General features: G+C 40.3%; 1 protein-coding gene across 2 annotated transcripts in view; it reads left to right on the forward strand.

Annotated features, from left to right (window-relative positions):
• Positions 1–13,734, forward strand: part of STK38L (serine/threonine kinase 38 like) — an 80,857-nt gene that overhangs the window by 24,893 nt on the left and 42,230 nt on the right. The window contains exon 3 of one of the 2 annotated variants that reach the window (XM_043440269.1): positions 3,646–3,685. The exons of the other annotated variant lie outside the window; for it this stretch is intronic. The gene's annotated coding sequence lies outside the window, so the exon portion shown is untranslated. The remainder of the gene's footprint in view (positions 1–3,645; positions 3,686–13,734) is intronic. 2 annotated transcript variants of the gene reach the window in all.

Below are 13,734 nucleotides of genomic sequence, written 5' to 3' on the forward strand. Positions count from 1 at the left end.
AGGATTCCGCTAGAGCAGAATCTCAGGAATCTCCATCTACCTCAGTTCAAGGCCTCATCATATCCTGTTCGACCATTTTCAGTTCAGTTCAGTCACGTAGTGATGTCCGACTTTTTGTGACACCACGGACTGGACCATTTTTGTTTTCTCTTAAATACTAGATTTAATTTCCTTCCTTTTTACCCTCCTCTGTTCTGTAAACACCACCAGCTACCACCAAATCTGTGCTCCTGTTCCAGCAGATCATCTAAAATGTAAATTGGACTGCAACATTTCTGGTTTAGAAATCTTTAAAATGCCTTTCTTATCGCTTTTCAAGAAACTGTCCAAATTCCTTGGTGTGGATATAGGGTTCTTCTCAGTCTGGTTCCTGCTTTCTTTCCAGTCTCATCTACTACACCTTACTTTCTCTCTCCCTTTGCATATGAATTTGTTTACAGTTCCATGCTTTCTCACATTGTGAAGGCCTTCCAGTTTTTTTTTAAGATTATTTATTTTTGGCTGTGCCGGGTCTCCACTGCTGCACATAGGCTCTCTAGTTGCGACGAGTGGGGACTGCCTCTAGTTATGGTGCTTGGGCTTCTCAATGTGCTGGCTTCTCTTTGTTGCGGAGCTCAGGCTCTAGGTCCTGGGGCTTCAGTAGTTGTGGCCCACAGGCTCAGTAGTTGTGGCACATGGGCTTAGTTGCTCTGAGGCATGTGGGATCTTCTTCCTGGACCAGGAATTGAACCTGTGTCCCTTGCATTGCAAGGTGGATACTTAACCACTGGACCACTAAGGAAGCCCCAGCCTTCTAGTATTTTCACCTCCATCACTGAGGTGTCATCATACATTGTATTGTTGTCATTTGTTTAGACATGTTTTCCACTGTGAGCCTGGATCTTGAAGGCAGAGATTTTGCATCATTTAATTTTGTATTCTACCCACATATAATACTGGCAGGCACATAGTGCACATTCCCTAAATGTTTGTCAAATAAATAAATAAATGAGGGATTAAGGATGCTCCTATGTGACCATAGTGTATTACTAATAACATGTGCAGTTCTTAACTGTATTATTCAATAACTAAGTCAGTTTTATAAATCCAGTAATCATGGTATAGCCATGGGGAAGTTAAGAACCATCTCATCCAATCCTTTTTTTCAGATGGATAAACTCAGAACCAAAGAGACTGAGTAACTGAGGCCAGGGCACACAGCTGAGGAGTGATGGCATGGGGATTAACCCTGGCGTGGATAGGCCTTGCAAATTGAAATGGGAAAGGCTTTTAATGTGATAATTGTTGTTTTAGTGGTTAAATCCTGTCCAACTCTTTTGTTCTGACCTCATGGACTGTAGCCCACCAGGTTCCTCTGTCCGCGGGATTTCCCAGGCAAGAGTACTAGAGTGGGTTGCCATTTCCTTCTCCAAGGGATCTTCCTGACCCAGGGATCGAACCCATTTCTTCTGCATTGGCAAGTAGATTCTTTACAATTGAGCCACATGGGAAGCCCTAATGTGATAATAAGTAAACAACTTAGTTTGGGGATATTTTTTGAAAGCTTAATTATGGGAAAATTTTAATATATACAAAAATACAGAGGAGAGTATAATATATTCCCATGTACCATCACCAGATTTTACCAAATCATGGCATCTTATTTCATCTGTAACCACATTCATTCTTTTTGTATTATTTTACAGACAATTCTTGAAAATGTTACAGTATTTCATCTGGGAATATTTTAGTATGTATGGGATATGTTTTTAATCTTTTGAATATAGATCTCTTGGTATTCTGGGGAGTCATTATACTTCAGACAAAATAGTGACGCCTCACTGAAGGCTTGACTCCAGAAAACTGGCAGCCTTTCCCACTGGGGGGTGATCTTCATCCCCCTCCCAGCTCTTCCAAGACCATCAAGTCCACTGAGCCCATATCCCTGAGCTTCGTTTATCTGTATGCCCTGGAGAGAGTTGTGCTGTTTTATTTAGATTCTGTTAGATGGAGGTGTAAGGGAGAAAAGAATCGGTGACCATATTAGTAAGGAAAATAGACAGTTGTTAGAGAAAGGAAGATACTCTGTGTATAAAGTTAAATAGCTTTAAAAAAGTTTATCCACAGGGAACCTTTAAAAGTTCTTGGACTCTTTGTCATTTTTATTTTCTGAAGATTATATTAGAAGCTTCCTTTTAATTATGGATTATTATAAAGTTAGAAAAATGTAAAGAACATTCATGTGCCTGATGCACAAATCTTAACTTTTTGCTCTGTTTGCCTGAGTTTTTACTGAGATAACAAAACATTACAGATAGAGTCTGAAATGCCTTTGTGGTCCTTCCCTTCCTTCTCTCCCCAGACATACTCATCCCAGATGTAGAAGTTTTATTGTCTAGTGTGTGTATAACCGCACATTGAATAGTGTTTTGCCCTTTAGAAAGCAATTTTATCTCTCCCTCTTGATCTTCACAACTCCTGGAGTATGTAGGGAACTGTACAGACTGTTTATTTCACTTCTAAAAATGTACAACCCACTGAATTATCCAAGTTTCACTTAAAAGCTACAGGGTATGAGGCAATGTTTTATGATTTACAGTGTATTTCATTAGAAATTGAGTTCTGAGGATTTTGTATGAATGCTCTTCATATGCTTAAAGTACTAAAACTTACCTTTAAAAAGTATAAACAGTGTCATGAGATTGAGAAGGAACCTCAGATAGATAAATGGTCCTAAGTTCCTCATTTTAGTGAAGCTGCCTTAAAACTTCCCAGGGCTTCCTAGGTGGCCCTAGTGGTGATGGCTAGGTAATGACTAGGTGGCTGCCATTGCAGGAGGTGTAAGAGTTGGGAAGATCCCTTGGAGAAGGGAATGGCTACCCACTCCACTATTCTTGCCTGGAGAATCCGATGGACAGAGGAGCCTGGCAGGCTACAGTCCATAGAGTTGCAAAGAGTCGAACACGACTGAAATGACTCAGCACACATGCACAGGTCTTATAACTAACTCACAAGTAAGTTTTCTATGCACTTTCAAAGAAAATACCTAAGTAATGCTTGTTGACATATCAGGTTGGTTAAAGAGTCACTGAGATGTCTTGCTTTGCATTATCTAAAAATATTTTAAAATTAATATCTGTAGAGTTTGCATATGATTAAAATTTTTTTAAGAGTTCCATCCCCATTGCCCTCAACCAGTTTTCCCAGCTATGTTTAGCATTGTTTTTTTGTTCCTTGGGAGGAGATACAGTGCTCATCCTGTTTATTCAACTAAAAAAAAATTCTTTTATTCCTTTCTTTTTACTTTGAACAAATCTAGTGCTGGTAAAAATTTCTGACTCAGTGCTTTTGGAAAGAACAACCTCTTTCCACAAATAGAGGAGCCCTCGTACTAGGTCTTCTGAGTAAACTAGTGAATTTCCATGATGTGAGGAAACTGGGTGGAGTTTCTGTGGATGTGAGTCCTCTGGAACAGGGACTTTTCAGGTTGAGTATAGGGGAATAGGATCAGGTTCTGGTATTGAATAGCCCTCACGCTGCAGAGTGTTTGGGGATTTCCCATTGGGTTAATTCTGTGCCCACCACAGTTTCTGTGTGTCATCTGGAGTAGCTGCTTCGAGAACAGTGAGAGATGGTGTGCTTATGGGCTCTCTGTCCTTTTAACAGGATGCTGGGAGTTTGGCTGAGTCGTGATTTATAAACCAAGGTGAGCTCATCACTGTTTTTCTTAACCTGGGCTCCTAAAAAGCTGTCATTAAATTTTGATTACCGCATTCAGGTAAGCTGGAGATGAGTTTAGCCAACTTATTAGTTTTTATTGGGCGCTGTAGCCCACACTGATCTTTCCCTGTTTGAAGCCCTGCTTACATCACATAGGCTCACCTGGACATATTTGTCACATGCACTGATTGTTTTTGTGGGTTTGTATTGCTTTTTTCAACACATTACCAGATTTTAAGTGCTCAGGTCACCTCTCTTACTATTTAGGTCTCTTCTTACTAGCAGAGTGTCAGGTGTATAAGGGGTGCTTATGATGCCAATTATTTGATCATAATTGGTCAAGTAATGATCAGTTACCTAAAATCAGTGGAACTGTTAGCTGGTATCTTCTATTTCTCTATCTTTGGTCATCCTGAAAGCCAGCCTTGCAACCACTACCTGGTAGGTTTACTGAATATTGATTTTTTTTTCCCTGTAATCAATAAGAGACACTCTTAAGTTTGAATCCCTTTTAAAATCCCTTCGACTTTAGGGACTTCCCTGGTGGTCCAGTGGCTAAGACTCAGAGCTCCCAGTTCAGGGAGTCTGGGATCAATCCCTGGTCAGGGAACTAGATCCCTCATGCTGTAACTAAAACCCAGTACAGTCAAATAAATATATATATTTTTAAAAGAATTTTAAAAACCTTAACCTTCAGTTTGGATATTTGTTTCCCAGGTGATAGAAATACCTTGGCAAAGGAACCAAAATCAAATTGGTAATTTTAATCCTGGGGCTGAGGCTGAAAGTGAAAGTCACTCAGTCATATCTTTGTGACCCCATGGACTATACAGTCCATGGAATTCTCCAGGCCAGAATACTGGAGTGAGCAGCTCTTCCTGTCTCCAGGGGACCTTCCCAACCCAGGGATCGAACTTAGGTCTCCCACATTGCAGGTGGATTCTTTACCAGCTGAGCCACCAGTGGCTGAGGCTGGATTTGCTTAAACCACCATGCGCTTTCCGCCCTCTTTTCAAAAAAACTGATACCTAGTCAAAATCCCAACAATGTTTTTAACTGAACTTTAAGAACAGAATCTAAATTCAGATAAAAGAGTGTATAAAACTTTGGGAGGAAAACAAAAGAAAGAGGAGAGTCTTTCCAACAAGATGGCAAAATATATTTTACAAGCTCTGAAAATAGCTTGGTTTAGTTATGAGAATAAATAAATAAGTAAATTGAGGGAACAGAGTAGAGTTTCAAAATGGATTGTTACCAGATGGTTGTCTCGTGAGGAAGTTCTGTAGTTGCTCAAACTCAGGCTCGAAATCTTGGTGCATATAATTTATTTTCCTTAGTTTTTTAAGGTGTTTGCTGCATTCTTAAGGTGATTCTCTTTAGTTCTGTGAAACCTTGTGGTTGTCATATTTGCACAAATTTTGTGTTGGAAAGAGATGAGGAAAATAAAATTTATTATAAAGAACTTGGAGCTCTTAGAAACAAAGTGCTCTGTAAACAGAGGCTTATTTACCCAGTTAAAAATAAAGGTCAGATGGAAGATGATGTAGTGGAGTGGGTTATAAGCTTAGGCTCAGTTATAAGGCAGAATGGATTCCATTTACTAGCTCTGTGTCTTTGGGATGGAGACTTAACTAAGCCTCGGTTTCCTCATTTGTAAATGTGGGAAGCATCTACTTCATAAAATTGTGAAGATGAAAAAATGTTAAATGTTTAGCACTGTACCTGACACAGAAGGGTTTGAGAAAGTTACTTATGGTTTTATTTTTGTTGATAAAGACGTTTAAAAGCACTGCTGAAGGGCTTTTGTCTCAGTTAAGTACCAGTCATGAAGAGTTATAAATAAAGCAACTTTATTTTCAAACCAGTTTCACAGTTTTCTTGCAAGAAACAAGCAATTCTTCCCTTAGCAAAAAAGGACTGAAAACTTTTGATTATGCAATGAAGAGAATCAAAGAAAATCAGTACTGATTCCAGCTACTTTTTTTTTAATTTGCTGTGAGAATTTGAGCAAGTTAATTGCTGCAGCAAAGTTCTTTCTTTTTATGGCAAATATGAGAAAAGGAAATAGGCTTGAATTTCAGTGGGAAAGATTTAGGTTGGATGTAAGAATCCTCTGATTAAAAGACTGCCAAGCAGATAAGGACTCCTTTGTCACCACCAGGAGACCTTTCTATTCTCAGGTTATTTCAGGACTCCTGTGACCCCATCTAGACACAGCTTAAACCTGGATGAACTTCAGCCGACATGGTGATATCTTTGCCAAGTTTCTGGAAGCCTCTCAATGTTGGTTAATCCTTCCGCTCATAGAGCAAAACATTCTGATACTTTTCCCCTATTTAGACAAGTAAATGAGGACACCAAAGGTTCCCAGCAAGATTATGAAACTTTTAAAACAGCTTCTATAGCTGTGTGGACCAGAGGTCAGGTTAGCACAGTGGAGGAATGTTAGCACAGCCTTGTTCCTGGTAGAAGGCTGAGAGAGTCCATCCTTTTAAGTTTCTTTAAAACTAGGGATTATACAGCAATTTAAGATTTATCAAGAATAAGTAAGGTGATCTTGTAAGAAAAGGCCAGTCTTTCTCTGCCGTTGCCTTTTGGAAGTTACAGATTAATTTTTGGCTTTAGCTTTGTTTAATCGCTTGAGTCTGGTCATAAAAGATAGACATGATGTTGGAACAATAGAATAATAACTCTGGAGTCAGACAGGGTTGAAACCCCAACTCTGCTACTTGCTAGTTAAGAGGCCTCTGGCAAATGACTTCACCTCTCTGAGCCTCAGTTTCTCAGGAAAATGCAGAAATAGTGTCTCCCGCCCCTGGTTGTCCTGAGGTTACCTGAGAGGAGGCACACAGTACTACCTGGCACATCAGGCTGGCTGTGATGCTGACCATGATGATCATGATAATAAGGACATTGATTAGTTGCCTTCTAGAGAATTGTTATCTTAGCTGGAAAGTTTCTGCTGAAGAATAATTTGGCATTGTTAAAAATTTATATATACTGGTCCAAATAAATAGGGTCTATACAACAGGGTCTTAATGCCGCATCTGAATCACAGAAAGGTTTACTTAGTTTGGAAAGTTATATTTCTGCATATATTTTCAGCCTTTGAGCTTTGTGACACTTTTGATTTGATACTGTTGATTTATAGGAAAGTGCCTTGCTGCTGTTGTGATAACTACAGTTCCTGCATGGACTAAAGCGTGCTCTGATTTTTTCTTAAATTGTATAAATGGAAATTGTTTCAATATTGGCATTATGGAATGATTTAAGCTAGGCAAAGAATGTAAATCAAGCAGCTTACAAAAGAAGAAATAATTATTTAAAATACATGAAAATTGGTTAACTCACTGTATGTGTGTAACTCAGTTGTGTCTGACTCTTCGACCCCATGGACTATAGACAGTCAGGCTCCTCTGTCCATGGGATTTTCCAGGCAAGAATACTGGAATAGGTTGCCAGTTCCTTCTCCAGGGGATCTTCCCAATCCAGGGATTGAACTTGCGTCTGTCTCTTGAACTGTCAGCAGATTCTTTACCACTGAGCCACCTGGGAGCTCATTGTAGTCAAAGAAATGCATAAGCAAAACTAAGATGTCCTATTGGGCTGGCCAAGATTAAAAAGATGGACAGTGACTAGTTTTGGTTCTCTCATGTAACAGTGGTTGATCAGTTGGTTTTATATCTCTGGAAAGCAACCTTGCCGTGTATATCGAAATTTTAAATGCTAATGATTTGACTTAGCAGTTGCATGTCTAGAAGAATATAATAAGGACATAAGAGAAAGCATGCACAATCTATGATCTAATATATTCATTTCAGCATTGTGAAAAATCCCCTCCTCATCCATCAGTGGAGACCATTTGAACATTGGTTTAGTGGACACTGGTTAAAAAGTATGGCACTATAGAGAATGACGTGTGCTTGGACCCTCAGTCACAGAGGAACCAAGTTCAAATCCTGTTTCCACCATGTTCTTGGGCAAGTTACTTAATCCAGCTAAGTCTCACCACCCTCTTCTCTAATAAAGGCACTTTCATTTTAGGGGTGTTGTGAGGATTAAGTAGGGGCTTCTCAGGTGGCTCAGTGGTAAAGAATCCACCTGCCAAGCAGGAGATGCAGGTTTGACCCCTGAGTTGGGAAGATCCCCTGGAGAAGGAAAGGACAACCCACTCTAGTATTCTTGCCTGGGAAATCCCACGGACAGAGGAGCCTGGTGGGTACAGTCCATGGGGTCCCAAAGAGTCCGACAGGACTGAGAGGCTAAGCAGCAGCAGAGGATTAAGTGAGATGATACACAAAGCACAGTGTCGAGGACAAAGCAATTCGTTATGTGTTAGTGCAATATGTTGTTACATGTTAGTAAATATTATTACTGTTTGTTGCTTAAAAAGGATAAAGTGGATCTGTTGGAATTAACACTGAAGGATGTCTGCAAGTTAGGGATAAAGCAAGTTACAGAACAGTTTATATAAATGCATTTTGTTGAAACTGTGTATGTGTGTGTGTGTTTATATGAACATTAAAGTTTCGGAAGGCCATAACAACAGTTAGCATTTAGTGAGCCCTTGACTAAATCTCAGGCATTATTCTAAGTGCTTTAACTCGTATCAATCAACTACTTTATTAAAATTGGTTAACGTGTTTTAAGTACTTGGAATAATACCTACACTTTGTAAAGTACTTAATCAACACTAGTTATAATTCTCACATGCTCTCGTGGTCTCTGTTTATAGATAAGGACACCAACACCCTGAGAGGCCTTCCAGTTCTTAAGCAGCAGAACCAGAATTTAATGCAGGCAGTCTGACTCCAGTCCGTTACCCTACAGTGAAAAGTGGATTTTAGAGTGTTGAGGTCACTTTTGAGTGACACTATGTACTTTTGGATATTTTCACATTTTTTACATGACAGATATTTCTTTCATAAATAGAAAAAAAAGATATTTCTATCTTCAAAAAAAGTTCATTTTTATATTTTAGAAACCTTGTTTCATCCGTTATAGAACACCTATAGCAAATTCCAGAGACCTGAATATTTATGCACTTAGGTTTGCCATCATGCTAAATTATCTTTGACAAGGAGCATACAGGACCCCATTACAGTATATATGGTTTTGAGAAACTCACTTTGGAGCATAATTTTATAAGGAAATAATTATAGATAGAGGTAGAGCCCCAAACTAAATCTATATCACTTGTGTGTGTGTCCAAACTGTGACTCCATGGACTGTAACCCATCAGGCTCCTCTGTCCATGAGGGGATCCTCCAGGTAAGAATACTGGAGTGGGTTGCCATGCCCCTCTCCAGGGAATCTTCCCAACCTGGGGATCAAACCCGCATCTCTTTATGTCTCCGGCATTGGCTGGTGGGTTCTTTGCTACTCACACCTCCTGGGAAGCCCCTTTGTATTGCTTAGTGGTTGACTAACTTCTGTAATGAGGTACTAATAGCCTTCAAGAAGCCTTTAGTCACAATACTTTGGCTTCCAAAAAGTTTGGGGTTAAAGTGTCATTCTTTGGTCATCTGAAAAGCAGGCAGTTATTTGATCCACAGTTCCATAATCCTGAGATAGAAAGCAGTGACTTAGTGTCAGACATGGACTCCAGGGACAGAACTGGTAGGTGCCACTGTGGTCTGGGGCCGCCCTGGCGTTCAGTGCTCTGAAGGGCAGCTCCACTGGGGGGCTGCACAGTGCATAGAGCCGCCTCCACACTGTGGGCTCTCCAGATGGACTGGGAGCTCCCCTGAAAGTTGAGTAACCTAGTCCAAATGTCTCCCCCAGACCTGACTTGATAATGGAGTTTCTGTCTTTAGGTTCTGTGATTTTGACAGTCTTGCCTGAGTGGTGAACTAAAATTGTGACCTGAGACCTTTAATGGCATCAAGAGAAGTGTTGAACAGAATTGAACTCATAAGCTGATTTATGGAAGGGTTTGCCAGTGTACTAACTTGAATTACAGGATATCCCCAGTGACAAAAACTGTATTATTTGCTTTTATTCTGTTTTAGGCACAGTCTTCCTCCTATATTTGTTTTCCAAATAAAGCAGAATTGTGTTCTGAAGATCACAGCTCAGCACAGTGGTTTGGCCCTGTTTGATACTTAGATAATAAGTTATTCAGGTATTAATTATAAAGGTTACTAGTATTAAAAACACTTTTTTCTGCCTTAAAGTTTTCTGTTCTCTGGTGTCTTAATGAGGTGGGTACCTCCTGTTTTTTTATCACGATTGCAGAAGCGAGGCAATCTCTATGTTCAACAGAATATCTGAGTCTGAGGAGTCACATCATATGTCAGTTTCTAGCTGGGAGCAGTTTTCACTGGTCCCTTGTAATGGTCAAAAAGTCTCTTGGAAGAGTTTAAATCACCCAAAATAACTAATAGTAGCCCATAGCTACTTAAATCTTAACATCATAAGCTTGGTGATACCATGTTTTCATTTTAGTCTAATCTAGTCTTTGCCCTCAAAAATGACTTCTGCTTCTGGCTCTTATGTCGTTAAATTAGTCAGACCTCTTTCAGTGAGTGCTTGTCATTTAAGAAGAACAACAAAGAAAAAGCAGCACAGTAATTTTAAAATTAAAAAATATAAAAGAAATTGATACAATGGAGGAATCTACATAAGTCTCCTCTGAAGCCTTTTTAGTGATATAGAAGCTTTAAATATTCTGAATGAATGGGAAAAGTAAAATAGTTTACATTTTTAATGAAAGTCATTATTTAGGAAATTTACATTTTACAGCCTCACTTAAAACTCTTCTGTTTTCAGGTTTTATTGTGTGTGTGAATGTTGATCTGTTTCTCTCTCTCTCTCTCTCTTCTCTTCTCTTAGAAGCTTATTTTCAGGAAAGGGAAAGGCAAGAGAGTGCAGAGATGACCAGGCTTTTTATAACTGGGCTGCTGAGGGATTTGTGTGCTTAGGCTACTTTCAGAGCTCCTCCTCTTTCCTTTACCAGCGTGTCACACCACCTCTCACCACTCATCATTTTCCTGCCTTGCCCGCTCACTGGTGGTTCTGTCACAACAAACCTTCACCTTGTAGCACAAAACAGGCAGTTTTGGTTGTACTGGAGTTATGAGTCAGGCATTCTTATCTCCTTTAAAGCAGGCAAAGGAGGAGTAAAGGGGAGTGAGGCTCTTCTTTAACGCTAGAGCGCTCATTTCTTCTCTTATGCTTTTGGAGGAGTAGCTTCCTTACGTGAAATGAGGCTTGAAGTTAATTGAGCTGAGATTTGTGCTGCCTTGCGTTTTGATTTTGATACAGGCCTTTAGAATCACAGGTGGAAGAGCTATTTGAGAAGTAAGGGGCAGTTTTAGCCCTTGTAAATATGCACAAGTATAAGCCCCCACCCCCAAAATGACTGAAAAACTATGGAATTCCCACGAGTCTTCTGGTTTGCCTTTAGTTTTATTCTGTGACCTCAGACTCTTTTTGCTGTTCTTCATAATCTTCTGCTAAACCCAAACTAAGAATTTGGTTGTTACTGTTGTTGTTTACTCATGTCCAACTCTTTGCAACCACACAGACTGCAGCATGCCAGGCTCCTCTGCCCTTCACTATCTCCCAGAGTTTGCTCAAACTGATGCCATTCAATCATCTCATCCTCTGTCATCCCCTTCTCTTCCTGCCCTCAGTCTTTCCTACCTCAGAGTCTTTTCTAGTGAGTCGGCTCTTTACATCAGGTGGCTAAAGTATTGGAGCTTCCACTTCAGCATCAGTCTTTCCAATGAATATTCAGGGTTGATTTTTTTAGGATGGACTGGTTGGATCTCCTTGCATTCCAAGGGACTCTCAAGAGTCTCCTCCACCACAACTCAAAAGCATCAATTCTTTGGTGCTCAGCCTTCTTTATGGTCCATCTCTCACATCTGCACATGACTACTGAAAAAACCATAGCTTTGACTATACGGACTTTGTTAGCAAAGTGATGTCTCTGCTTTTGAATATGTTGTCTAGATATGTCAGCTTTCCTTCCAAGGAGCAAGTGTCTTTTAATTTCATGGCTGCAGTCCCCATCTGCAGTGATTTTGGAGCCCAAGAAAATAGTCTGTCACTGCTTCCTCTTTTTCACCTTCTATTTGCCTTTAAGTGATGGGACCGAATGCCATGATCTTAGTTTTTTGAATGTTGAGTTTCCAAACCAGTTTTTTCACTCTCCTCTTTCACGACCTCTTCAAGAGGCTCTTTAGTTTCTCTTGATTTTCTGCTATTAAGTGGTATCAGCATCTTCCATGGTGGCTCAGATGATAAAGAATCTGCCCACAATGCAGGAGACCCCAGCTTGATCCCTGAAGTAGGAAATGGCAACCCCCTCCAATATGCTTGCCTGGAGAATTCTGTGGGCAGAGAAGCCCAGTAGGCTACAGTCCTGTGGGGTCGAAAAGAGTTGGACACGACTGAGTGACTAACACACATCCAGTGGTATCATCTGCATATCTGAGGTTGTTGTTATTTTTTCCAGCAATCTTGAGTCTAACTTATGCTTCATCCAGCCTGGCATTTCACATGATGTATTCTACATAGAAGTTAAATAGGCTGGGTAGCAATATGCAGCCTTGACGTACTCCTTTCCCAGTCTGTTGTTCCATGTCCAGTTCTAACTGTTGTTTCTTGACCTGCTGGAGAGGAAATGACAACCCATTCCAGTATTCTTGCCGCAGGAACCCCATGAACAATATGAAGAGGCAAAAAAAGAATTTGGTACTTAGGAAAAAAATTCACATACAGTGGTACCAAGAAAGCCACCTCTGTGGGCTGAAAAATACAAGTTGATTTCCTTTTACTGTTCCTACCTTCCCCTCACATGCTCTTAAATACCTTTTTCTTATCATAAGATGGATTGTTTTCCTCTTACGGAAAAATTAGAAAATTTGAAAAAATGAAAAAATTGAAATCATCCATATTTCACATCATATTTCACCCCTAATTTACCCTCTTCCTCCCACCCTATGGTTGAGTTCATATTTTACCTGAATATAAAGCATCATATCCCATTTACTTAACCTCATTTTTCACATTTTTAGGTTTTGGGGGAAAATTTTTCTTCAGTATTATGTCTGTGATATTTCATGCTATCATCAGTCTATCAGTCATTCCATTTACTTTTAAACATTTATTTTATTTGCTGTTTTAAATAATGCTTTGATTTTTAAAAATGTTTTTGAATCTCTGCTGCAATTTTTATTGTTTTCTTAGCATAGATTCCCAAAGGTGAAATTATTTATGTCAAATGATAAAAAAAAGCAAAAAAACCCCCTTAAGATTCTTTATATAAATTTCTATATTCCTTACCAGAAAGGATTAATTCCTGCCAGTTAACATAAGCAGAGGGAATGTAGTCATCAAGATGGTGACATAGGTCATTACTAACTTCAGCTCCCCACCCCCACCCCAAGAGGACCAATTATCAATTATCTATGGGCTAGACACCATTGTAAAAAATCCCAGAACCCTGGGATGAGGCTGACACATCCCTGGGACTGCAGAGACTGAGAAGGACCCTAGGCCAGCACAGTGCCACACCAAGAGGGTCTCCCTGAGTCTGGTTTTTCCAGTGGGAAAAAGAGCCCAAGTTGGACATCCAGCTCCCCCAGTGTTGTGGGACACTTCCTGGGAAGATCACTCGGGCCTCACCTCACAGGGACCACTGGGAAAATCTGTAGAACTCAACCACTGGGAGACACTAGAGACAGAGAAGGGGGTGGGTTCACAGCAGCCAGTGCTCACATCTTGGGGGACCACATTCCTTCTCACAGTGGTGCCTGAGCAGAGACCTCAGCCAGTGGCTCTGTCCATCTGCAGAGGCAAGTTTGGTAGTCCTATCTGGCATTGGCGCTCGTAGCGTGCCTGATTTGGGTCTTTAGCCAATGAGCAGGCTGACCATGGAGCCTAGTCTACAGTCTATCCAGGCAAAGAAGCACGCTCACAGTGCTGCTTAAGTGCTGAGTGTATCCTCTGGTCCTATCTGACCAGGAACCCGGTCGGAGAACCTGTATAGCCACAGAACCTATCCTACAGCCCTGCTTAGTCAGG

This window comes from Cervus canadensis, chromosome 21 (genome assembly GCF_019320065.1).
Source record: "Cervus canadensis isolate Bull #8, Minnesota chromosome 21, ASM1932006v1, whole genome shotgun sequence".
Classification (NCBI taxonomy): Eukaryota; Metazoa; Chordata; class Mammalia; order Artiodactyla; family Cervidae; genus Cervus; species Cervus canadensis.